This window comes from Prionailurus viverrinus, chromosome F2, assembly GCF_022837055.1.
Source record: "Prionailurus viverrinus isolate Anna chromosome F2, UM_Priviv_1.0, whole genome shotgun sequence".
NCBI lineage: Eukaryota > Metazoa > Chordata > Mammalia > Carnivora > Felidae > Prionailurus > Prionailurus viverrinus.
The window spans coordinates 97,799-124,417 of record NC_062578.1 but is presented as its reverse complement, the minus strand read 5'-3'; the positions used below and the strand labels follow the sequence as shown (position 1 = coordinate 124,417).

The 26,619-nt window shown below is 48.0% G+C and overlaps 1 protein-coding gene across 8 annotated transcripts in view; it reads left to right on the top strand.

Annotated features, from left to right (window-relative positions):
- The window catches only part of LOC125156392 (ankyrin repeat domain-containing protein 26-like), a 109,921-nt gene that overhangs the window by 414 nt on the left and 82,888 nt on the right, over positions 1–26,619 (top strand). For 4 of the 8 annotated variants that reach the window (XR_007148578.1, XR_007148576.1, XM_047842402.1 and 1 more), the window contains exons 2-25: positions 614–709; positions 3,332–3,399; positions 3,681–3,826; positions 3,960–4,091; positions 8,598–8,659; positions 9,126–9,150; positions 9,777–9,838; positions 10,305–10,329; positions 10,936–10,997; positions 11,464–11,488; positions 12,095–12,156; positions 12,623–12,647; positions 13,264–13,325; positions 13,792–13,816; positions 14,431–14,492; positions 14,959–14,983; positions 15,594–15,655; positions 16,122–16,146; positions 16,771–16,832; positions 17,299–17,323; positions 17,934–17,995; positions 18,462–18,486; positions 19,099–19,160; positions 19,627–19,651. The gene's annotated coding sequence lies outside the window, so the exon portion shown is untranslated. The other 4 variants (XR_007148577.1, XR_007148579.1, XR_007148580.1 and 1 more) reach the window with 4 other exon arrangements.

Here is a 26,619-nt window from a genome sequence, read left to right as displayed (position 1 = left end):
AATGAAGCCTACAGTCTGCTTGCTGACTGTGGTCCTAGAAGAGTCATGTAGCTTCTCTGTGTCTCTGCTGCTCTTTTAATAAATGGGACAGGGATTGTTGCCATTCGGGAGAAGAGGTGAGAAGGGGAGTTAGTGAGTACACAGTGTTTTGGAAATGTATGATACTTTTTTTTTATATTTTCTCTTCTAGCTCAGATTAACCTGGTGTAAAAGTTTTAGACTATGAGTACTCTTGGCAAGCATTTATCCATGCATTCATTCATCCAGTAACTATTTACTGGGCACCTACCATGTGCCAGGCACTAACCGAGATGTTGGAGATACATTGGTCTTAAGTGTCATGTTAAGAGCTTGGATATTATGCTAAGAGCACAGAGGAGCCAGTGAAGAATGTGGGCTTTTGTATAACCTGAGACTCTTCATGGCTAACACTCCTTCCAGCCATAGACAGATGGGGAGACAGAGATAGACAGGGGGAGTGGGAAAGAGAAAAGACGATGAGGGAAATATCTGAGAATCTCCTCATCTCTCGGTATATGAAATTGCCTGTTTAACCACATCTTCACATGCAGTGGGTATTATGATTACCTTTTATTCTTTGCCTGTTTGCTAGGAAAATATATATGAAAGGAGAGAGCAGAGTCCTTCCTCTCACGAACCTCACATCGTTGCAGGGAAAACAGGAAAATAGTAATTGTGGTTAAATGTGGTGAGTATTCCCAGTCAGGTGGGTGGTGGTTAGTTTCCTCTGGGTGGTCCGGAAAAGAATCCTGGAAGACATGGCAGTTAATCATGAGTTCGAAGGGCATGTAGGCATTAACCAGGTGAAGTGGGTAGGGAAAAGAGTGTTCCCAGCCAAGGGAGCAGCAGGTGCAAAGCCAGGAGGCGGGAGACAAATTGGAAGAAATCCAGGCGCTGGAGTCCAATTAATCTCTTCACCTTCTAGTAAAATGTGATACGTCTCTGCCCCGTGCCCTCGCATGGGTGCGGGCCTCTGTAGCTATTGCCTTTGGCATATGACCTTGTGTTTTCTGCTGAATGAGTCGGTAGAAGGAATGAGTAATTTATTTGAGCAGCAATGCCAAACTATCTCTTTATTTTTTGTGTCTAAACTTTTTATTTTTTTGATTCGCATAGAAGTTGTAGCATTAGCACAAAGAGTTCTCGCCTGCCCTCAGTGATAACATCCTACATAACCATAGTACAAATACCAAAACAGGAAATTGACACTGGTACAATACTGTTAACTAAACTACATGCTTTATTTGGATTTCACTAGTTTTTACGTACACTCATTTTTTTCTGTCTAGTTCTATGGAATTTTAGCATAGTTAAATTCAGTATAAATACATATATGTACTATTTAATTAAATGTGTATTATTTAACTATTTAATAAAAATTACATATGTATATGTAGTATACTCCTAGTATAAATACAGTCTATATTTCTGTATAACCAACACCACAGTCACGACACAGAACTGTTCCAATGAAACCTACCACCCCAAAGAAGCTCCCTCGAGCTACCCTCGATGGTCACATCTTGCCCCCAGTCCCACCTGCTAGTTTTTAAGGTACTATTTCCAGGGTTTATGATCATGCAACAGTGCTGGTTTTCAGCATAGAGACTGAGTGGCAGAGTGGAAAGTGTCTTGAAGTTTTGCCTTCAGATCTGACACCAAAATGGATAAACTTGCTGAGAACGCACAGAGCATGTCCGTTCGGCTTCAGCCACTATCCTGGTGGATAGACGATTCCTCTGGGGTCAAATTACAGTGATGTTGCCACCCCTTAGCAAGAACTCCCTGGTGTCAGAGTCTGTGCTGTTGCTGTAAAATCGGGTCAATATTTAATCCTCCCAACAACCTGGGCAGGTGGGTTATGTCATTCTTGTCGTTTTATAGCTGAGGACACTAAAGCTCAGAGAGGGTAGTCGTCACATGCCCAGGGACACGCAGTGAGAGTGGGATTGGCTGACCTGGGCTCCCACTCAGTCTGCCTCGCTGCAGATCCTGTGTTCTTCGACCCCTGCTGTAGGATGGGAACACCCAAGCCGGCTGGGTATAGCTTGCATCCACCTGCTGTGTGGCCTCCAAGAAGTCACTTACCCTCTCTGAGCCTGACATCCCTTGGGAAGGTAGAACAAGGTCCTTTCCAACTCTAAAATTCGGTTCCTAGCTTGTAGGAGTTGGCAGAGAATTAGAAGGCACTACACAACAACTCAAACAAAGAAGCAAAACCCGAAAACACTCAGCACTAACATTGTCTTGCCCATATGACAAGTTATTTTGAAGAGCCAGAAGCCAGGGAGCGCTTGCGAGCACGTCAGGCCAGCGTCATCCACAGAGTTATCCGCGCAGGATGTCCTGTTAATACAGCTTTTCCGTACACACCACAGCTAGAAAGCCTTTTATTGCCTCAATAATATTAGAAGAGCTGACATCATCTGAGCTCCCAAGCCACTTGGTGCCTAAAATGGAAGATGTGATAGAAGCTGATAGAAGCAGCCAGAAGCAGCCTTCTAATTACTATTCCCGTTACTCTCATTAAGGCTGTATCACAGCCATGTATTAAGCAGTTACGTGCCAAGCATGGTACTAAGTGCCCACATCTGTTGTCTCTTTCTTTTTTTTTTTTAAATTTTTTTTTTTCAACGTTTATTTATTTTTGGGACAGAGAGAGACAGAGCATGAACGGGGGAGGGGCAGAGAGAGAGGGAGACACAGTATCGGAAACAGGCTCCAGGCTCTGAGCCATCAGCCCAGAGCCCGACGCGGGGCTCGAACTCACAGACCGCGAGATCGTGACCTGGCTGAAGTCGGACGCCTAACCAACTGCGCCACCCAGGCGCCCCTTTTTTTTTTTTTTTTTTAATTTTTTTTTTCAACGTTTATTTATTTTTGGGACAGAGAGAGACAGAGCATGAACGGGGGAGGGGCAGAGAGAGAGGGAGACACAGTATCGGAAACAGGCTTCTGTTGTCTCTTTCAAAAGTCCCTTTTTTTTTTTTTAATTTAAGTAAGCTTCACACCCAGCATGGAGCTCTACATGAGGCGTGAACTCACGACCCTGAGATCAAGACCTGAGCTGAGATCAAGAGTCAGACACTTAACTGAACCACACAGGTGCCCCTCTAAAGTCCTTCTGACGGCCCTAGGATAATATGTTTTTATTACCCCCATTTTACAGATGGGACATTTGAGGCTTACAGCGTTAACTGGGTAACAAGAGGGAGGCTGAACTCAGTCTGCTCTTAAGCATCAGGTCAGTGTCAGTTGTGCGCCCTCTGCTGGTTCCCATCCAGACCTGCCTGTCCTTTTCTCTTGCTAGTAAATACTATGAGAAGGAAGCCCTCCTGATGGACGCGGTGGATGGCCCCATCCTTGCGTCTTTGTTGGGTAAGTGGTCCAGGGCTCTGAGCTTCATCTGGATCTCTGATCTTGGCTAACTGGTGCACCTCCTAAGGGCCTCTCTCGTTTCCCTCTAGCCTTCTCCATCAAAACTTAACCTGTTCCCTGGCTCTTGCTCTCAGGCTCTTGTGCTGGACTCTCCTTAGCAGGACCCTGGGGCATACTCACTGGCTGGAGGGGAGAGGCAGTGAAGTTGGTGGCCCATCTGGGGGTAGACAGGAGGGTGGACTTGCAGGGCTATGGATTCCCAGCCCCTGTATGCTCCACAGTGGGGCCCCGTGCCCTGGAGTACACCAAGGTGAAGACTGCAGATCACTTCTGGACTGACCCCTCGGCCGACGAGCTTGTCCAGAGGCACCGCATCCACAGCTCGCACCTGTGGCAGGACTCACCCACCAAGCGTCCAGCCCTCTGTGTGAGTAGGGGTGGACTCTGGGGCCCTGGGAGGGAGTTGGGCTGAGTGCCAGACTTGGTGTGGAGGTGGAGAATGGAGTGGGACATTGAGGGTCACCGCAGGCCTCACCCTCCACCTCCCCTCACCCTTCCAGATCCAGAAGAGACATTCAAGTGGCAGCATGGACGACCGACCATCCCTTTCTGCCCGTGACTGTGTTGAGTCCCTGCACCAGAACTCCCGGGCCACGCTCCTCTATGGCAAGAACAATGTTCTGGTTCAGCCGGTGAGAGATATCTGGGACCCAGATCTTCCACAGGGGGTCTGGCTTCCAGTTATACAGGAGGAGTTCCCTCTGGTTCCAGGTTGTTCATCCATTCATCCATGCATCTGTCCACATCTCCATCTCTCCACCCATTCCTCCATATGACAGCATTGCTTCTATCCATCAGCCCGTCCATTCACCCACCTACCTATCTTTACTTCTACCTATCCATCCATCTATCCATCTACTCATCCATCCACCCACCCATCCATCCATCCACCCATCCATCCATCCATCTTCCTACCCATGTTTACTTCCATCCATCCATCCATCCATTCATCCATCCATCCATCCATCTTTATATCCATCCACCCACCCACCCATCCATCCGTCTACCCATCCATCCATCTTCCTACCCAGGTTTACTTCCATCCATCCATCCATCTATCCATCCATCCATCCATCCATTCACCCACCTACCTATCTTTACTTCTACCCACCCATCCATCCATCCACCCATCCATCCATCCATCCATCCACCCATCCATCCATCCATCTATCCATCTACCCACCCATCCATCCATCTTTCTACCCATGTTTACTTCCATCCATCTAGCCATCCATCCATCCATCCATCCATCCATCTTTATATCCATCCACCCACCCATCCATCCATCCATCTACCCATCCATGCATCTTCCTACCCATGTTTACTTCCATCCATCCATCTACCCATCCATCTACCCATCCGTCCGTCCATCCATCCATCCACCCATCATCCATCTTCCTACCCATGTTTACTTCCATTCATCCAACTACCCATCCATCCATCTATCCACCCATCCATCCATCCACCCACCCACCCATCCATCTTCCTACCCATGTTTACTTCCATCCATCCATTCATCTATCCATCCATCCATCCATTCACCCACCTACCTATCTTTACTTCTACCCATCCATCCATCCATCCATCCATCCATCCATCCATCCACCCATCCATCCATCTATCCATTCACCCATCCATCCACCCATCCGTCTACCCATCCATCCATCTTCCTACCCAGGTTTTCATCCATCCATCCATCCATCCATCCATCCGTCCATCCATCTTTATATCCATCCATCCGTCTACCCATCCATCCATCTTCCTACCCATGTTTACTTCCATCCATCCATCCATCTATCCATCCATCCATTCATCCATTCACCCACCCATCCATCCATCCATCTTCCTACCCATGTTTACTTCCATCCACCCACCCATCCATTCATCCATCCTTTTTTACATCATCCATCCATCCATCCACTCATCTTTACATCTATCCACCCATCCATCCACCCACCCATGTTTACTTCCATCCATCCATCTACCCATCCATCTACCCATCTGTCCATCCATCCATCTATCCACCCATCATCCATCTTCCTACCCATGTTTACTTCCATCTACCCATCCATCCATCCACCCATCTTTACCTGCATCCATCCATTTGTCCATCCATCTATTTAATTATCCATTTATTTTCCAGTCCATCTCTCCACCCACCTGTCGACCTAGCTGTCCATCCATCCATTCTCTTTTGTTATCACTCACTCATTCAGCAAGTACTTATACTGAACTTTCCTTGTGCTGGATGTTTGGGATATCAGGATAAGTATCTTCATGGCTGATATATTTTTTAAATGTTTATTTTTCTGAGAGAACATGCATGGGGAGGGGCATAAAGAGGGGGACAAAGGATCCAAAGTGAGCTTCACCCTGACAGCAGAGAGCCCAATGCGGAGTCGAACTCACGAGTTGTGAGATCTCAACCTGAGCTGAAGTCAGATGCTCAACCAACTGAACCACCCCAGCGCCCCCTTCACAGTTGATATTTATGGAGTGCTTTCTTTGTGTCAAGCACCATGATAAGTGCTTTTAACTATATTAACTCATTTAACCTCCCAGCAACTATTTGATGCAAGTAGTATCATCCAAGATGATAACGCTGAGATGTGCACAGGGGGGAGTAAGTGGCAGAGTCATGCTTTGAATTCAGGCTGCCTGAGGTGGGAGTTGAATCATTTATCAATCACCTCTAGGCCTGGCTGGTGCAAGCCCCAGAGATGGGTGGTGAGCCAGGCACACGAAACCCCTACCCTCATGGAGTAGATACCCCTCTGCCTTTCCCTTCCTGAGACTGTGTGGATCAGTGTGGTGTTTGGGCTCAGCTGGGAGGAGGCAGAGGAAGCTGCCAGTTGCTCTAGCTCTGTGGTCGCAGTTGTGATCATGAGGTGACCCCGAGTGAGTCACTTTTCCCTGTGAGCCTTAATGTCCACATCACAATGGGTACAAGATCCTATCTCCTCAGATCTAAGAAGCTATGGATTTAAGATGCTCCATTTTTAAACATAACCATCAGGAAGTAAAAAAATGATACTAAATTCTAGAAAATTTTTCTCATTACTTGGAAATTTTATTTGAAACTTTTTGAAAGAGCTCTTTGAGCTCTTTGATTTGGATAAAAGGAGTTGTTTTTTTTTTAGGGGTGCCTGGGTGACTCAGTTGGTTGAGTGTCCGACTCTGGATTTTGGCTCAGGTCATGATCTTGTGGTCTGTGGTATTGAGCCCTGCATCAGGCTCTAGGCTGGCAGTGTGGAGCCTGCTTTGGATTCTGTCTCTCCCTCTCTCTCTCTGCCCCCTCCCAGCTCACTCTCTCTCTCTCGAAGTAAATAAATAAACTTAAAAAAAAAGTAAAAGGGTTTTTTTAAATCATACATTGCTTTTTTAACTATGCATAAGGGAACTTATAACTGACATTCATTAGTTAAGGCAGTCCTAGAATTTCTTCACATTTCAGGGTTTAATTTTCTATATTACTTTTGACTTAGAGTCATCACTGCTTGTATTTTTCTAGTAAATACTGTTTTTTTTTTCTTTGTGAGAGAGAGAGAACATTTGCACTTGCACAGAGGTGGGGGTGGGGGGAGAGAGAGAGAGAATCCCAAGGAGGCTCCGTGCCCAGCACAGAGCCCAATGTGTGGCTTGATCCCATGATCCTGGGATCGTGACCTGAGCCGAAATCAAGCGTCAGACACTTAACTGAGCCACCGAAGCACCCCCAAATACTGTTTACTGTTCATCCAAAGAAGGGGTCAATACACTATAACCCATGGGCCCAATGCAGCGCTCCACCTGTTTTTGCAAATAAAGTTTTATTGTAACAGAGCCATGCCCATTACCTATCGTGTATGGCTGCTTTCACGCTGTAACGACAGAGTTGAGTGGTCGCACCTGAGTCTGTATGTCTCACAGAACCAAAATTACTCCCCGTCTGACCCTTTATACAAAAAGCTTGCTGACCTCTGATCAGGAGTGTAGGAGGCCCAGTGTTTCTCACAAGTGCATGTCCTTGGTTGTTGCTCTGCAAGGCCATCTGGAATTGTGGGCATGGCTGTAGTGGTGAATAATGTGTCTTCTTTGCCAATATCAAATCAGTGCTCTACTTCTCTGCTGCCCGTGTTTCTGCATACACAAAAACCTTTTAAGTCGAAGATGACTCACAGTCTAATCTTTCTGAAGACGCTTAAAATAGCACCTGTTCTCCGCATGTGAAGTAACAACATAGGAACTGCTAGGACCGAGTTTGCAGGAGGTCAGGCAATGACCACTGTGTCACGATGGTGAGATGCCACCTGCTGTAAGATACATACACACTTCAGGTACAGGAAAACATGGAAAACGTTCATGACCCGGGGCAGCAGTGCTCCGTCATGGGGCTGCAGGCATGAGTGGCTAACTTGAGACGGTGTGGGTAAAGCTGAGACAGGCTTGGTATAAACTGAGTGCTCAGTAAATGTTGGCTGTCCATCTCCACATGTCGTTGAGGTGGATTTGCATCCTGTATTTGTGAGGCTTGGAGAGGACCCCCCTCCGCCACACCCCACTTGGGATAAAGCAGAGGGAGCCGGTGAGAAGTTCTGCAGGCTCATGGGGAACACAGAGGGTCAGGCTGCCGGGCAGCGAGTATGGTGTGGGTGTTTGGAGGAGGAGATTCAGGATAATGTCTGTGGATGGGGCATAGAACTCGGCTGCCCTCTTGTTCTCCCTTAAGACTGGCCAAAATGATGCCAGATAAATGACTCCTGTTAAGGAGAGGGTGGTGTTGGGGCACCTGGGTGGCTGAGTCAGGTAAGCGTCCGACTTGATTCCAGCTCAGGTCATGATCTCATGGTGTGTGAGCTCACGCCCCACGTTGGGCTCTGCGCTGGCGCATGGAGCCTACCGGGGATTCTCTCTCCCCCTCTCCTTCTCCCCTTCTCCCCTCTCTCTCTCTGTCTCTCACACACACAATAAATAAGACGTTTATCTATTTATTTTAATGTTTTATGTCTTTATTTTATCTTCAGAGGCAGAGTGCAAGCGGGGGCAGGGGCAGAGAGAGCCTCCATATGCTCTGGCCCATGTTCATAGCAAGGAACAGTCCCTGAGTTATTCTTGAGCAGCACCAACAAGGTACTGACACGTATTCTGTGTCCTTCTAGGTGTCCCTAAGTAGGAAAAGCAGCGGTCCCTTCCTGTCATGAGTCGCCAGGCTGTTGCTGAGGTGAGCGTCCTGTCTTTCCTTGAGGAACACAAGTGCTTTCTTAGGGTCTTTCCAATCAACTTCTGTTGTGAATAGGACAGGCTACATTTTCGATGATCCTGTTACTTTCCCTGATGGGGACAGCGGTGAGTGGTTGCCTCTGGGCAACTGTCACCTTGGTCAGGGGGACATTAACCACTGGCTGTGCCAAACCTCGTGATAAACAGTGTCCTAGGACTTTTTCGCCAGCAGCAATTTGTCCTGCTTGGGTGAAGAATTTTGTTGTCGGCATCCTAAGTGGTCTTGAGAGACACATCCCCAGGAAAAAACAACTCCTGATAGGCATCCTATTCATTTGCTTTTGGGGACCTTTGACTCGAGCACCGTGTGCATCTGGTTCCCGAAAGTCAAGAGGAGAACCAAAGACCGGTGCAATGCGTGTTCATCATGATCTGACCCTGATGGGGTTTCTCTTCTCTACATTCAGGTCGCCACGGGAGCAATGGAATATGGTATGTTTTTTGGGTTCAGTCCCCCGCTGATGAAATAATCTAAATGGTCAGGAAGTTGGGATATTCCTGCTGGCATCAGTCTAGAGAGCTACCCTGACTCCAGCTTCCTTGCAGGAAAGAGGCTTGAGGGTATGGAGAAACGACAGATTTCCCAGGGGAAAACCTATGTCCATGTTTACAGTGTGAGGAAGACAATGTATTCACTGTGCTTTTGTGTGTGTGTGTGTGTGTGTGTGTGTGTGTGTGTGTGTGTGTGTGTCTGTATGTTTGAGAGAGACAGAAACTGAGGGACAGGGAAGGAGACAGGGAAACACACTAAGAGAAAGGGACACACACATTCATTAGAGAGACAGGGAGAGAGGAGAGACCGCGAGAGATGTGTCCTTCCCCAGGAGATATGCGCCAGTGACACTGCCGAATAACCAATGTCTATATTCTCAAAAATTTCCTCATACTACTGCATATTTCAAGGAATACTGCTGAGCGTGGCTCAGCAGTAACAGTCAGTCCATGCAGGTAACCAAAGCCTCCATATGCTCTGGCCCATATTCATTTCACGGAACAGTCCCTGAGTTATTCTTGAGCAGCACCAACAAGGTACTGACACGTATTCTGTGTCCTTCTAGGTGTCCCTAAGTAGGAAAAGCAGCGGTCCCTTCCTGTCATGAGTCGCCAGGCTGTTGCTGAGGTGAGCGTCCTGTCTTTCCTTGAGGAACACAAGTGCTTTCTTAGGGTCTTTCCAATCAACTTCTGTTGTGAATAGGACAGGCTACATTTTCGATGATCCTGTTACTTTCCCTGATGGGGACAGCGGTGAGTGGTTGCCTCTGGGCAACTGTCACCTTGGTCAGGGGGACATTAACCACTGGCTGTGCCAAACCTCGTAATAAACAGTGTCCTAGGACTTTTTCGCCAGCAGCAATTTGTCCTGCTTGGGTGAAGAATTTTGTTGTCGGCATCCTAAGTGGTCTTGAGAGACACATCCCCAGGAAAAAACAACTCCTGATAGGCATCCTATTCATTTGCTTTTGGGGACCTTTGACTCGAGCACCGTGTGCATCTGGTTCCCGAAAGTCAAGAGGAGAACCAAAGACCGGTGCAATGCGTGTTCATCATGATCTGACCCTGATGGGGTTTCTCTTCTCTACATTCAGGTCGCCACGGGAGCAATGGAATATGGTATGTTTTTTGGGTTCAGTCCCCCGCTGATGAAATAATCTAAATGGTCAGGAAGTTGGGATATTCCTGCTGGCATCAGTCTAGAGAGCTACCCTGACTCCAGCTTCCTTGCAGGAAAGAGGCTTGAGGGTATGGAGAAACGACAGATTTCCCAGGGGAAAACCTATGTCCATGTTTACAGTGTGAGGAAGACAATGTATTCACTGTGCTTTTGTGTGTGTGTGTGTGTGTGTGTGTGTGTGTATGTTTGAGAGAGACAGAAACTGAGGGACAGGGAAGGAGACAGGGAAACACACTAAGAGAAAGGGACACACACATTCATTAGAGAGACAGGGAGAGAGGAGAGACCGCGAGAGATGTGTCCTTCCCCAGGAGATATGCGCCAGTGACACTGCCGAATAACCAATGTCTATATTCTCAAAAATTTCCTCATACTACTGCATATTTCAAGGAATACTGCTGAGCGTGGCTCAGCAGTAACAGTCAGTCCATGCAGGTAACCAAAGCCTCCATATGCTCTGGCCCATATTCATTTCACGGAACAGTCCCTGAGTTATTCTTGAGCAGCACCAACAAGGTACTGACACGTATTCTGTGTCCTTCTAGGTGTCCCTAAGTAGGAAAAGCAGCGGTCCCTTCCTGTCATGAGTCGCCAGGCTGTTGCTGAGGTGAGCGTCCTGTCTTTCCTTGAGGAACACAAGTGCTTTCTTAGGGTCTTTCCAATCAACTTCTGTTGTGAATAGGACAGGCTACATTTTCGATGATCCTGTTACTTTCCCTGATGGGGACAGCGGTGAGTGGTTGCCTCTGGGCAACTGTCACCTTGGTCAGGGGGACATTAACCACTGGCTGTGCCAAACCTCGTGATAAACAGTGTCCTAGGACTTTTTCGCCAGCAGCAATTTGTCCTGCTTGGGTGAAGAATTTTGTTGTCGGCATCCTAAGTGGTCTTGAGAGACACATCCCCAGGAAAAAACAACTCCTGATAGGCATCCTATTCATTTGCTTTTGGGGACCTTTGACTCGAGCACCGTGTGCATCTGGTTCCCGAAAGTCAAGAGGAGAACCAAAGACCGGTGCAATGCGTGTTCATCATGATCTGACCCTGATGGGGTTTCTCTTCTCTACATTCAGGTCGCCACGGGAGCAATGGAATATGGTATGTTTTTTGGGTTCAGTCCCCCGCTGATGAAATAATCTAAATGGTCAGGAAGTTGGGATATTCCTGCTGGCATCAGTCTAGAGAGCTACCCTGACTCCAGCTTCCTTGCAGGAAAGAGGCTTGAGGGTATGGAGAAACGACAGATTTCCCAGGGGAAAACCTATGTCCATGTTTACAGTGTGAGGAAGACAATGTATTCACTGTGCTTTTGTGTGTGTGTGTGTGTGTGTGTGTGTGTGTATGTTTGAGAGAGACAGAAACTGAGGGACAGGGAAGGAGACAGGGAAACACACTAAGAGAAAGGGACACACACATTCATTAGAGAGACAGGGAGAGAGGAGAGACCGCGAGAGATGTGTCCTTCCCCAGGAGATATGCGCCAGTGACACTGCCGAATAACCAATGTCTATATTCTCAAAAATTTCCTCATACTACTGCATATTTCAAGGAATACTGCTGAGCGTGGCTCAGCAGTAACAGTCAGTCCATGCAGGTAACCAAAGCCTCCATATGCTCTGGCCCATATTCATTTCACGGAACAGTCCCTGAGTTATTCTTGAGCAGCACCAACAAGGTACTGACACGTATTCTGTGTCCTTCTAGGTGTCCCTAAGTAGGAAAAGCAGCGGTCCCTTCCTGTCATGAGTCGCCAGGCTGTTGCTGAGGTGAGCGTCCTGTCTTTCCTTGAGGAACACAAGTGCTTTCTTAGGGTCTTTCCAATCAACTTCTGTTGTGAATAGGACAGGCTACATTTTCGATGATCCTGTTACTTTCCCTGATGGGGACAGCGGTGAGTGGTTGCCTCTGGGCAACTGTCACCTTGGTCAGGGGGACATTAACCACTGGCTGTGCCAAACCTCGTGATAAACAGTGTCCTAGGACTTTTTCGCCAGCAGCAATTTGTCCTGCTTGGGTGAAGAATTTTGTTGTCGGCATCCTAAGTGGTCTTGAGAGACACATCCCCAGGAAAAAACAACTCCTGATAGGCATCCTATTCATTTGCTTTTGGGGACCTTTGACTCGAGCACCGTGTGCATCTGGTTCCCGAAAGTCAAGAGGAGAACCAAAGACCGGTGCAATGCGTGTTCATCATGATCTGACCCTGATGGGGTTTCTCTTCTCTACATTCAGGTCGCCACGGGAGCAATGGAATATGGTATGTTTTTTGGGTTCAGTCCCCCGCTGATGAAATAATCTAAATGGTCAGGAAGTTGGGATATTCCTGCTGGCATCAGTCTAGAGAGCTACCCTGACTCCAGCTTCCTTGCAGGAAAGAGGCTTGAGGGTATGGAGAAACGACAGATTTCCCAGGGGAAAACCTATGTCCATGTTTACAGTGTGAGGAAGACAATGTATTCACTGTGCTTTTGTGTGTGTGTGTGTGTGTGTGTGTGTGTGTGTGTGTGTGTATGTTTGAGAGAGACAGAAACTGAGGGACAGGGAAGGAGACAGGGAAACACACTAAGAGAAAGGGACACACACATTCATTAGAGAGACAGGGAGAGAGGAGAGACCGCGAGAGATGTGTCCTTCCCCAGGAGATATGCGCCAGTGACACTGCCGAATAACCAATGTCTATATTCTCAAAAATTTCCTCATACTACTGCATATTTCAAGGAATACTGCTGAGCGTGGCTCAGCAGTAACAGTCAGTCCATGCAGGTAACCAAAGCCTCCATATGCTCTGGCCCATATTCATTTCACGGAACAGTCCCTGAGTTATTCTTGAGCAGCACCAACAAGGTACTGACACGTATTCTGTGTCCTTCTAGGTGTCCCTAAGTAGGAAAAGCAGCGGTCCCTTCCTGTCATGAGTCGCCAGGCTGTTGCTGAGGTGAGCGTCCTGTCTTTCCTTGAGGAACACAAGTGCTTTCTTAGGGTCTTTCCAATCAACTTCTGTTGTGAATAGGACAGGCTACATTTTCGATGATCCTGTTACTTTCCCTGATGGGGACAGCGGTGAGTGGTTGCCTCTGGGCAACTGTCACCTTGGTCAGGGGGACATTAACCACTGGCTGTGCCAAACCTCGTGATAAACAGTGTCCTAGGACTTTTTCGCCAGCAGCAATTTGTCCTGCTTGGGTGAAGAATTTTGTTGTCGGCATCCTAAGTGGTCTTGAGAGACACATCCCCAGGAAAAAACAACTCCTGATAGGCATCCTATTCATTTGCTTTTGGGGACCTTTGACTCGAGCACCGTGTGCATCTGGTTCCCGAAAGTCAAGAGGAGAACCAAAGACCGGTGCAATGCGTGTTCATCATGATCTGACCCTGATGGGGTTTCTCTTCTCTACATTCAGGTCGCCACGGGAGCAATGGAATATGGTATGTTTTTTGGGTTCAGTCCCCCGCTGATGAAATAATCTAAATGGTCAGGAAGTTGGGATATTCCTGCTGGCATCAGTCTAGAGAGCTACCCTGACTCCAGCTTCCTTGCAGGAAAGAGGCTTGAGGGTATGGAGAAACGACAGATTTCCCAGGGGAAAACCTATGTCCATGTTTACAGTGTGAGGAAGACAATGTATTCACTGTGCTTTTGTGTGTGTGTGTGTGTGTGTGTGTGTGTGTGTGTCTGTATGTTTGAGAGAGACAGAAACTGAGGGACAGGGAAGGAGACAGGGAAACACACTAAGAGAAAGGGACACACACATTCATTAGAGAGACAGGGAGAGAGGAGAGACCGCGAGAGATGTGTCCTTCCCCAGGAGATATGCGCCAGTGACACTGCCGAATAACCAATGTCTATATTCTCAAAAATTTCCTCATACTACTGCATATTTCAAGGAATACTGCTGAGCGTGGCTCAGCAGTAACAGTCAGTCCATGCAGGTAACCAAAGCCTCCATATGCTCTGGCCCATATTCATTTCACGGAACAGTCCCTGAGTTATTCTTGAGCAGCACCAACAAGGTACTGACACGTATTCTGTGTCCTTCTAGGTGTCCCTAAGTAGGAAAAGCAGCGGTCCCTTCCTGTCATGAGTCGCCAGGCTGTTGCTGAGGTGAGCGTCCTGTCTTTCCTTGAGGAACACAAGTGCTTTCTTAGGGTCTTTCCAATCAACTTCTGTTGTGAATAGGACAGGCTACATTTTCGATGATCCTGTTACTTTCCCTGATGGGGACAGCGGTGAGTGGTTGCCTCTGGGCAACTGTCACCTTGGTCAGGGGGACATTAACCACTGGCTGTGCCAAACCTCGTAATAAACAGTGTCCTAGGACTTTTTCGCCAGCAGCAATTTGTCCTGCTTGGGTGAAGAATTTTGTTGTCGGCATCCTAAGTGGTCTTGAGAGACACATCCCCAGGAAAAAACAACTCCTGATAGGCATCCTATTCATTTGCTTTTGGGGACCTTTGACTCGAGCACCGTGTGCATCTGGTTCCCGAAAGTCAAGAGGAGAACCAAAGACCGGTGCAATGCGTGTTCATCATGATCTGACCCTGATGGGGTTTCTCTTCTCTACATTCAGGTCGCCACGGGAGCAATGGAATATGGTATGTTTTTTGGGTTCAGTCCCCCGCTGATGAAATAATCTAAATGGTCAGGAAGTTGGGATATTCCTGCTGGCATCAGTCTAGAGAGCTACCCTGACTCCAGCTTCCTTGCAGGAAAGAGGCTTGAGGGTATGGAGAAACGACAGATTTCCCAGGGGAAAACCTATGTCCATGTTTACAGTGTGAGGAAGACAATGTATTCACTGTGCTTTTGTGTGTGTGTGTGTGTGTGTGTGTGTGTGTGTGTATGTTTGAGAGAGACAGAAACTGAGGGACAGGGAAGGAGACAGGGAAACACACTAAGAGAAAGGGACACACACATTCATTAGAGAGACAGGGAGAGAGGAGAGACCGCGAGAGATGTGTCCTTCCCCAGGAGATATGCGCCAGTGACACTGCCGAATAACCAATGTCTATATTCTCAAAAATTTCCTCATACTACTGCATATTTCAAGGAATACTGCTGAGCGTGGCTCAGCAGTAACAGTCAGTCCATGCAGGTAACCAAAGCCTCCATATGCTCTGGCCCATATTCATTTCACGGAACAGTCCCTGAGTTATTCTTGAGCAGCACCAACAAGGTACTGACACGTATTCTGTGTCCTTCTAGGTGTCCCTAAGTAGGAAAAGCAGCGGTCCCTTCCTGTCATGAGTCGCCAGGCTGTTGCTGAGGTGAGCGTCCTGTCTTTCCTTGAGGAACACAAGTGCTTTCTTAGGGTCTTTCCAATCAACTTCTGTTGTGAATAGGACAGGCTACATTTTCGATGATCCTGTTACTTTCCCTGATGGGGACAGCGGTGAGTGGTTGCCTCTGGGCAACTGTCACCTTGGTCAGGGGGACATTAACCACTGGCTGTGCCAAACCTCGTGATAAACAGTGTCCTAGGACTTTTTCGCCAGCAGCAATTTGTCCTGCTTGGGTGAAGAATTTTGTTGTCGGCATCCTAAGTGGTCTTGAGAGACACATCCCCAGGAAAAAACAACTCCTGATAGGCATCCTATTCATTTGCTTTTGGGGACCTTTGACTCGAGCACCGTGTGCATCTGGTTCCCGAAAGTCAAGAGGAGAACCAAAGACCGGTGCAATGCGTGTTCATCATGATCTGACCCTGATGGGGTTTCTCTTCTCTACATTCAGGTCGCCACGGGAGCAATGGAATATGGTATGTTTTTTGGGTTCAGTCCCCCGCTGATGAAATAATCTAAATGGTCAGGAAGTTGGGATATTCCTGCTGGCATCAGTCTAGAGAGCTACCCTGACTCCAGCTTCCTTGCAGGAAAGAGGCTTGAGGGTATGGAGAAACGACAGATTTCCCAGGGGAAAACCTATGTCCATGTTTACAGTGTGAGGAAGACAATGTATTCACTGTGCTTTTGTGTGTGTGTGTGTGTGTGTGTGTGTGTGTGTGTGTGTGTGTGTCTGTATGTTTGAGAGAGACAGAAACTGAGGGACAGGGAAGGAGACAGGGAAACACACTAAGAGAAAGGGACACACACATTCATTAGAGAGACAGGGAGAGAGGAGAGACCGCGAGAGATGTGTCCTTCCCCAGGAGATATGCGCCAGTGACACTGCCGAATAACCAATGTCTATATTCTCAAAAATTTCCTCATACTACTGCATATTTCAAGGAATACTGCTGAGCGTGGCTCAGCAGTAACAGTCAGTCCATGCAGGTAACCAAAGCCTCCATATGCTCTGGCCCATATTCATTTCACGGAACAGTCCCTGAGTTATTCTTGAGCAGCACCAACAAGGTACTGACACGTATTCTGTGTCCTTCTAGGTGTCCCTAAGTAGGAAAAGCAGCGGTCCCTTCCTGTCATGAGTCGCCAGGCTGTTGCTGAGGTGAGCGTCCTGTCTTTCCTTGAGGAACACAAGTGCTTTCTTAGGGTCTTTCCAATCAACTTCTGTTGTGAATAGGACAGGCTACATTTTCGATGATCCTGTTACTTTCCCTGATGGGGACAGCGGTGAGTGGTTGCCTCTGGGCAACTGTCACCTTGGTCAGGGGGACATTAACCACTGGCTGTGCCAAACCTCGTGATAAACAGTGTCCTAGGACTTTTTCGCCAGCAGCAATTTGTCCTGCTTGGGTGAAGAATTTTGTTGTCGGCATCCTAAGTGGTCTTGAGAGACACATCCCCAGGAAAAAACAACTCCTGATAGGCATCCTATTCATTTGCTTTTGGGGACCTTTGACTCGAGCACCGTGTGCATCTGGTTCCCGAAAGTCAAGAGGAGAACCAAAGACCGGTGCAATGCGTGTTCATCATGATCTGACCCTGATGGGGTTTCTCTTCTCTACATTCAGGTCGCCACGGGAGCAATGGAATATGGTATGTTTTTTGGGTTCAGTCCCCTGCTGATGAAATAATCTAAATGGTCAGGAAGTTGGGATATTCCTGCTGGCATCAGTCTAGAGAGCTACCCTGACTCCAGCTTCCTTGCAGGAAAGAGGCTTGAGGGTATGGAGAAACGACAGATTTCCCAGGGGAAAACCTATGTCCATGTTTACAGTGTGAGGAAGACAATGTATTCACTGTGCTTGTGTGTGTGTGTGTGTGTGTGTGTGTGTGTGTGTGTATGTTTGAGAGAGACAGAAACTGAGGGACAGGGAAGGAGACAGGGAAACACACTAAGAGAAAGGGACACACACATTCATTAGAGAGACAGGGAGAGAGGAGAGACCGCGAGAGATGTGTCCTTCCCCAGGAGATATGCGCCAGTGACACTGCCGAATAACCAATGTCTATATTCTCAAAAATTTCCTCATACTACTGCATATTTCAAGGAATACTGCTGAGCGTGGCTCAGCAGTAACAGTCAGTCCATGCAGGTAACCAAAGCCTCCATATGCTCTGGCCCATATTCATTTCACGGAACAGTCCCTGAGTTATTCTTGAGCAGCACCAACAAGGTACTGACACGTATTCTGTGTCCTTCTAGGTGTCCCTAAGTAGGAAAAGCAGCGGTCCCTTCCTGTCATGAGTCGCCAGGCTGTTGCTGAGGTGAGCGTCCTGTCTTTCCTTGAGGAACACAAGTGCTTTCTTAGGGTCTTTCCAATCAACTTCTGTTGTGAATAGGACAGGCTACATTTTCGATGATCCTGTTACTTTCCCTGATGGGGACAGCGGTGAGTGGTTGCCTCTGGGCAACTGTCACCTTGGTCAGGGGGACATTAACCACTGGCTGTGCCAAACCTCGTGATAAACAGTGTCCTAGGACTTTTTCGCCAGCAGCAATTTGTCCTGCTTGGGTGAAGAATTTTGTTGTCGGCATCCTAAGTGGTCTTGAGAGACACATCCCCAGGAAAAAACAACTCCTGATAGGCATCCTATTCATTTGCTTTTGGGGACCTTTGACTCGAGCACCGTGTGCATCTGGTTCCCGAAAGTCAAGAGGAGAACCAAAGACCGGTGCAATGCGTGTTCATCATGATCTGACCCTGATGGGGTTTCTCTTCTCTACATTCAGGTCGCCACGGGAGCAATGGAATATGGTATGTTTTTTGGGTTCAGTCCCCCGCTGATGAAATAATCTAAATGGTCAGGAAGTTGGGATATTCCTGCTGGCATCAGTCTAGAGAGCTACCCTGACTCCAGCTTCCTTGCAGGAAAGAGGCTTGAGGGTATGGAGAAACGACAGATTTCCCAGGGGAAAACCTATGTCCATGTTTACAGTGTGAGGAAGACAATGTATTCACTGTGCTTTTGTGTGTGTGTGTGTGTGTGTGTGTGTGTGTGTGTGTATGTTTGAGAGAGACAGAAACTGAGGGACAGGGAAGGAGACAGGGAAACACACTAAGAGAAAGGGACACACACATTCATTAGAGAGACAGGGAGAGAGGAGAGACCGCGAGAGATGTGTCCTTCCCCAGGAGATATGCGCCAGTGACACTGCCGAATAACCAATGTCTATATTCTCAAAAATTTCCTCATACTACTGCATATTTCAAGGAATACTGCTGAGCGTGGCTCAGCAGTAACAGTCAGTCCATGCAGGTAACCAAAGCCTCCATATGCTCTGGCCCATATTCATTTCACGGAACAGTCCCTGAGTTATTCTTGAGCAGCACCAACAAGGTACTGACACGTATTCTGTGTCCTTCTAGGTGTCCCTAAGTAGGAAAAGCAGCGGTCCCTTCCTGTCATGAGTCGCCAGGCTGTTGCTGAGGTGAGCGTCCTGTCTTTCCTTGAGGAACACAAGTGCTTTCTTAGGGTCTTTCCAATCAACTTCTGTTGTGAATAGGACAGGCTACATTTTCGATGATCCTGTTACTTTCCCTGATGGGGACAGCGGTGAGTGGTTGCCTCTGGGCAACTGTCACCTTGGTCAGGGGGACATTAACCACTGGCTGTGCCAAACCTCGTGATAAACAGTGTCCTAGGACTTTTTCGCCAGCAGCAATTTGTCCTGCTTGGGTGAAGAATTTTGTTGTCGGCATCCTAAGTGGTCTTGAGAGACACATCCCCAGGAAAAAACAACTCCTGATAGGCATCCTATTCATTTGCTTTTGGGGACCTTTGACTCGAGCACCGTGTGCATCTGGTTCCCGAAAGTCAAGAGGAGAACCAAAGACCGGTGCAATGCGTGTTCATCATGATCTGACCCTGATGGGGTTTCTCTTCTCTACATTCAGGTCGCCACGGGAGCAATGGAATATGGTATGTTTTTTGGGTTCAGTCCCCTGCTGATGAAATAATCTAAATGGTCAGGAAGTTGGGATATTCCTGCTGGCATCAGTCTAGAGAGCTACCCTGACTCCAGCTTCCTTGCAGGAAAGAGGCTTGAGGGTGTGGAGAAAAGACCGGTTTCCCAGGGGAAAACCTGTGTGTATGTGTATTTACAGTGTGAGGAAGACAATGTATTCACTGTGTGTTTTGTATGTGTGTGTATGTGTGCATGCGCGTGTGTTTTTGAGAGAGGCAGAAATTGAGGTAAAGGGAAACACACACAGAATATGAGACACACTCTTGAGAGAGTGAGGTGACTGAGAGAGAGATGTGTCTTACCCAGTGGATATGTGCCATGGACACTTGACAAGACTCATGTTTACATTCTCAAAAAAACTCCTCATACTGCACACTATAAGGATTATTGCTGAGCGTGGCTCAGCAGTAACATTCACTCCATGGAGGCAAAGCCTCCATATGCTCTGGCCCATGTTCATGTTAAAGAACAGTCCAGAGCTATTCTTGAGCAGTGCCAACAATGTACTGACGTATATCCTGTTTCTTTCTGGGTGTCCCTAAGGAGGGAAAAGTGTGGGCCGTTCGTGTAAGACACCAAGGTGTTGCTAAGGTGAACTTGCCTGTCTTTGCCTATGGAAGACAAGTTGATTACTTAGAGTATCTCCAGTCATATTTGGTGACATAGGACAATGTACATTTTCCATGATAGTATTACATTCCCTGGTAGGGAGATTGGTGAGGGATTGTCTCTTGCCAACCGTAACTTGATAAAGAGGACAGTAACTGCTGGCACTGCCAATCTTGCTAATAAACAGTGTCATAGGATCTTTTCCTGAGTAGCAATTTTTCTTGCTTGGGTGAGGAATTTTGTAGTCGGCACCCTAAGTGGTCTTGAGAGACACATCCCCAGGAGAAAACAACTCCTGATAGGCATCCTATTCATTTGCTTTTGGGGACCTTTGACTCGAGCACTGTGTGCTATTTGGGGGTATTCAGGGGGTATCTAGGATGTGGTTATGGGGAAGGCCCTCCCAGAGGAGATAAGGCTCTGTCCCCTGCCTCAAAAGGGTCTAGACTCGTCAAAAGGATGATGAGTCCGTAGAAACTGGATCTGAGGGATGAAAGAAGGAGCAGGGAAGGTGGATACTCAGAGCCAGAACAGCCCTGTGTTCATTCTCAGCCAAGTCTAGGCTTAGTCCATGCAGCTTAGTCACTTCAGTCAATAGCCAGTGAGACATGGAGGGCCACAGACAATTTATGAAGCCACCAAAGCACCAGCCCAGGTGGCCAGTTTCCCAGTTACTTCACAATACCTGCTCAGCCAGAGCTGGTCAGTTGAAGGGAAGCTAATTCTTAGCAGAGCCATCATGTGACCATTGGTTTGGAATGTCCTGGCTTCTGAGTCAGCCTGGGAGCCAAACAACCCTGGTCACTGAGGGTGTTCAACTGGTCACCTGGAAGGCACCACGTGAGATGGCTCATGGTGTGAAGATGCCGGAGAAGGATGGCCCACGTTGGGCTTCCCCTCATCCTTCAGAGGGGCTTCACTTGGGGGCAACTGTATTGTGTTTTGGGTCGAGGATTGAAACCTAGAGATGGGAGACTGAGTTAGGATCTGGGTTTTTCTCTTGGCTCAGGCACCTCCTGCAAGGCATCAACTGTCTCCTTCACAGAAAATGGGGCGGGAGGATTTGAGGAAGAGACTTGGGGGCCCCTGGTTAGGGGTACAGGGCATGATTTCAGGTGTTCAGAGATCTCTCTCTCCAGGGAACCAGCTAAATTTCTGTCTTGAACACCCAACTCAACAGTGTAGTGACTTTTGGCGAATCACTTTTTCTCTCTAAATTTGAACGCCCCCGCTGTAAAATCCAGATGACAGGCCCTGCTCTGCCGCCTCCCACCTCAACAGGGCTGACACAGAAACCACAGGAGATCACAGATACTCTCTTTGAGCTGTAGAGCATCTCTCCATATAAAGGCTAACAGGAAGCTTATATCCCCCCCTGCTGTGGAGCCAGCCACATCCCCTCTCTGGATTCAACCACTACCAAGGGTCTACCTTGCTCAGTGATTGAACACCTAGGGAAGTTATGAAACACCACTTCTTGTTCTGAAGATTTTACTTGTGTTTAGTCATTTTGAGGTCACAACTTAATACTAAAAATTAGGCCCTATTAACATTTCAGTATCTCACAACAGGGAAACGAGTCACAGAGGGGTCTATACAACCTTCTCAGGTACGTGGAGCTTCTAAGCAGAGTTTTGACCCAGGCCGTCAGTCATGGACTATGTACTTGCTGTGCTTCTACAATGCCTCAGGGAAATAAAGCTATTTGCTCACAAGATCTGTCTGTTGGGTGTTCTAAGCGTACACCCATCTGCACAATCTCCAGACATCCAACTTGGCTTCATGAGGCTCTGCTGGTCAGCTGGCAAATAATGGAATCAAAAGATTGATTGTGAATACATTATCGCTGATTTCCCTATGGACTTCTACAGCAAGGTGTCAACAGTTCTCTCTATTGCAATGCATTTCCCAGGCTCTTGTTTCAAGGATGAAGAAGAAGAAATGTTCCCCTGAGGTCAAGAATATCAACTGGCCCCAGGCAGTGCTTCAGAAAACTCCACATCTGGCAAACAACAGGGGGTACTCTATAAATGACCCCATTGAGGGATGTGGAAATTCACTCATTAAGCTCATTCAAGAAGAAGGATTCTACTTTAGTCATTGTCCCAAATTTGTAGAAAACCATAAAATCTAAACCATATTCTTCTGTATGCAAAGGGGAATGATCAAGGCAGTCAGTTGTGCTGTAACTGTATAGAAGTCAAGATACATTTCTAACTCAAGCTTGGGCACACGTTTTACACTAAACAACATCTCTCGCTGTTGTATAGACCTTTAGCTGACTTGTGAACATTGGCTCTAATAGATCTCTTCCTGAAACAGTGTTTACAGATTTTTAAAAATCTCAATGGGCATTATTTAGAACAGGAGGTTTAGATGAATGTAAGAGTTGAACAGATAATGTAGAAAGTTCCCATATTCTACCCCTCCAGTTTCCCCAATTGATAACATCTAACACGAGTGTAGTACCTTTGGTATAATTAGCAAAATCATAATGATACATTTTCATTAAAGTCACAGCTTCCATTGAAATTCTCTCTTTGTGCTTTGACATTCTATGAATTTTGACAAATGCATAATGTCGTGCATCACCGTGACCATGTTCTACAGAAATCCATACACCAGTGTCCCTAACTGCGCTATCCAGGGGAGCAGCCACTGATCAGATGTGCCTGCTTATGCTTAAGTTAATTAACGTAAATGAAGTTAAACATTCAAGCGGTTGAATATCCCTGCTGCTTTGGAGACTGAGGAATGGGGTATGAAATCGAGAGAAGGAGGAAATATGTGTGAAGCTTTGTTTTGTTCTGGTTTTCATATGTCAGCGTCATAACAGTAGGAGATACTGTGTGTGGGCTTCAAGTGTGTTTTGCTCTTCAAGATTATCTTTCCCCCAAGACCAGCTCTTTTCTGCTTCTCCTCCACTGAGCATCAAAGCCTCAGTTACATTTGGTGTGCACGTTTTGTGAATTGAACAGGGAAGTTACTACGTTGGGTTTGGTATGACCTGTGACAGAAGAAGTCTGGGGAGATACACTGTCACACATACTTGAACTGGAGACCAAGTGCTACCATGTGAGCCGGAGGCTGGGGATGTGGGGACCCTCTCTCTGCACCTTCAGGTCTCAGACCAGCACCTGCCTGGGACACCCTCAGCCTTGCCCCTGGGTGAAAGGATGCTCCCGGAGTGGACATCACAGAAAATGTACCCTCTCAGCCTCCTGCAGAAGTGAGGTGGGAGGTGCACCCTGGAGCACATTTCTCTCAGGATCAGAATAAGTCCTGCACATGTGAGTCCATGTGAGAGAGGCCTGTGTGCAGCTGCCCTGAGACCCTCCCTGGTTGGCGGGAATTCTAGAAGCCTGTGTGAAGGCTGCTGGGCTGGCCACACACCCTGGCTCTCATGGCCCCACTGAGCTCTCTCCTGGGACTGACCAGGCCCAGAGACTCCGAGCAGCAGACAGGAGTCCCTGCCCCTGTCACAACCTGCTGCTCCAGCCACAGAGTCCTGGCCCATCCTGTGACCTTCGTTCAGGCCTGCCCGGGGTCTCCCCCCAGTCTTTGCAGGGCTCAGGCAAAGGCTGGCAAGGACAGTGTTCATGTGGCTTCACCTACTATAGAACCCCTGTCACGCTGCTTGTGGATTAGGGGAATTTGGACCAAGTACTTTTAATTTCATGTTTATCCTCTTAGGGGCAAGGAAAGGTACAGGGTTCTGAGGATTAAGTATCTCCAAGTACCTAAGGTCACCCCAGGCACAGGACAGACACTATGTGTGTGTGGCAAGGGTTGACTTTCTCTCTGACAGGGCCCAGCACAACCCCAGACCTGTGGCAGGTATCCCAGGGTGGGGTGGCTGCAGTGGTTACTTGATCAACTGATTGGTTAGGGAGGCTGGCAGTATACCCGTGATCATTCCCCCCCTCCACCCATATGACACAACAGTCTGGTCGGTGGAGGTGACAGGAAAAGGGAAAGGACACTGATCACGGGAGATAGAAGGGAAGCAGCAGGTTGTGAGTACTGAGGAAGGCAACGTCACGCACAGAAATGCATGGAGACAGCGGCTGCCTCCTAAGAAGGACAAGATGACCCCAGTGTTCATTCCAGGCCACAATTATGGAATGTGAGGGCTGGAAAAGTACACTGGAGATCAGAGACCCAGTCCCTCATCGTGGTCCCAGGGAGGAGTGCAGAGCTGAGGTCAGAATGGGGCCTGAGATCAGCCCTTATCCTGCCAGGAGCAGTGAGTATGAGTTCTCACTGTCCCCTGTCCTTTCCCAAGGCCACCCCTTCCGGGCCACAGCTGCCATGGTCCATGCCAAAGATTAATTGCAGATTATGAAGACTCAGGAAAAGAGAGCAGAATTCTGCACCTAATTTCTTTCCTCTGTCATGTCCTTCACTTTCTTGCATTCCCATCCTTAAGCTCCTTCTTCTGTGGCTCTTCACCACTCCCTCTCTGAACGATTCTCATCCTGAAGAACCTGGTCCTGTCCAGGCACAGGACATCCTCACATCTCCAGTGTCTATAAGATCTCCCGCCACCCCCTCACCTGCTTTCCGAGCAGCGCCTTGGGCCCAGACCTGAGTCTGCACTCCTGGACCCTGCTCAGCCACCCTGAGTGGTGGACTGGGAGCAGGGTGGGGGCGGAGGATGGATGGGCCCACCTGCCTGAGAGGCTCCCCCAGAAGACGGGGGCTTCCAGGAACCTCGCAATTGGTGCTCTCCTGCCCCAGGGACGGGTGTGGTGCTCTGGACAGACTCGATCCTTCTCTTCCCACCAGCTGGCAGGGGTCAGAAAGTCTCTTCCCCCAGGCTCAAGAGGGGGGTGGGTGAAGAAGGTGAGAGGCGATAAAGTGGAAGAGTAAGAGGAGATGTGGAATGTGGAGAGGACGGGAGGAAAAGCAGAAGGCAAATAAGGGCCCACATCTCCGTGGCTTCCCTGACTTTGTCTTGGGCCCTTTGGGAAAGGCAACCAAAGGGAAGGGAGCCCCGCACAGGGAAGGGGAGGGATGCCCTGAGCACATCTCTCCTGGAAACGGATACCTGCTCCATACTTCCAGGGGTGCATGGCCCTGACTCTGCCCAAGTCGGGCCTCCTGGGAAAAGTGAAGACAGAAGCCCTGAGCTCCCTGGCATGCAAGCACGGCAGCTCCCCATGTCCAGATCTGCAGACCCGTGACCACACAGCAGCCTGGGCATCAAGTAGGGGCCACCGCAGCCTCCAGCCCGGGCTGGGAGTAGCCCAAGCCCTTGGGGTAGTCAGCTTCTGCGGAGCCCTGTGGACAGCCTGGATCACCTCAAACTGGGGTTCTATAATTTTTTGTTTTAATATATATATATATAAATTTTGTTTATATATATATGTAAAAATCAAAACACACATGGAAATGAAGGCAAATTCAGTGCAGTGTCCATTAGGGAATTTGTAAGGAGGTAGAATTGCAAATTGCTTATGTTTCTTTTATTTTTCAATTTTTTTAATTAATTCAAATATAACTGGTTTAATTCCATTTGTGTTATTTTTATTTTTTTTAGGTTTCATTACATCTGAGACAGTAGTGTCTTCTGTAGCCTTTTCGCATTGAAACACATTAAGCCATAAAGATTATTATTTTTTTACTACCTCATCATAAGCTTCTTTAAAAGGAAAGGCACATGTCAGGCATTTGGATGTAATGGGGAGAAAAGATACTGAGGAAGAAAAGGGAAGCCCTCTAAGTGTCACTTCGATGGTGCAGGTGTCATGCTAGGCCCTATCACAGGTGGATGAGGGGACATCATCACCTCCCCCCTCCAGCCCTGTGTCATCAGACCTCCTGCTCCTCACATGCCAGGGGCGGGACTTGGGCTTTTCCTCCTGCAGTCCGGAGCCTCCCCTTTCTTCTGCTCCAATACCCTGTTCAAGGGACCAGACGCTTGAGGGCTGCACGGCCACATGCCCAGGTTAAATCTCACTTGGAGGAAACTTAACACTGTCAGCCAACGGCAATGCCCTTAGCCAAGAGCCCCAAACAGGCCCCTGGGGGTGTCTGGGTCCAAGGTTACCTTCCAAGACTGGAGGAGTCTTTGGGGTCCCACACACCCACCCCAGGCACCCCTCCTCCCTCCACCTCTGTGCCTCTGCAGGGAATAGGGCACCTGTGTTTGCTGCTGCTTTGACACCTGTGAAGGAAGCACCAAGCAAGTGTCGGCTGGGGTCTCAGAGCACCTAAGTGTCTAGAAGCTTAAGAAGAAGACAGGAGGTCATGGACAAAGGGCTACCCGCTAACTCAGTGCCAGCCTCTGAGCATGTGAATTGTATAGATT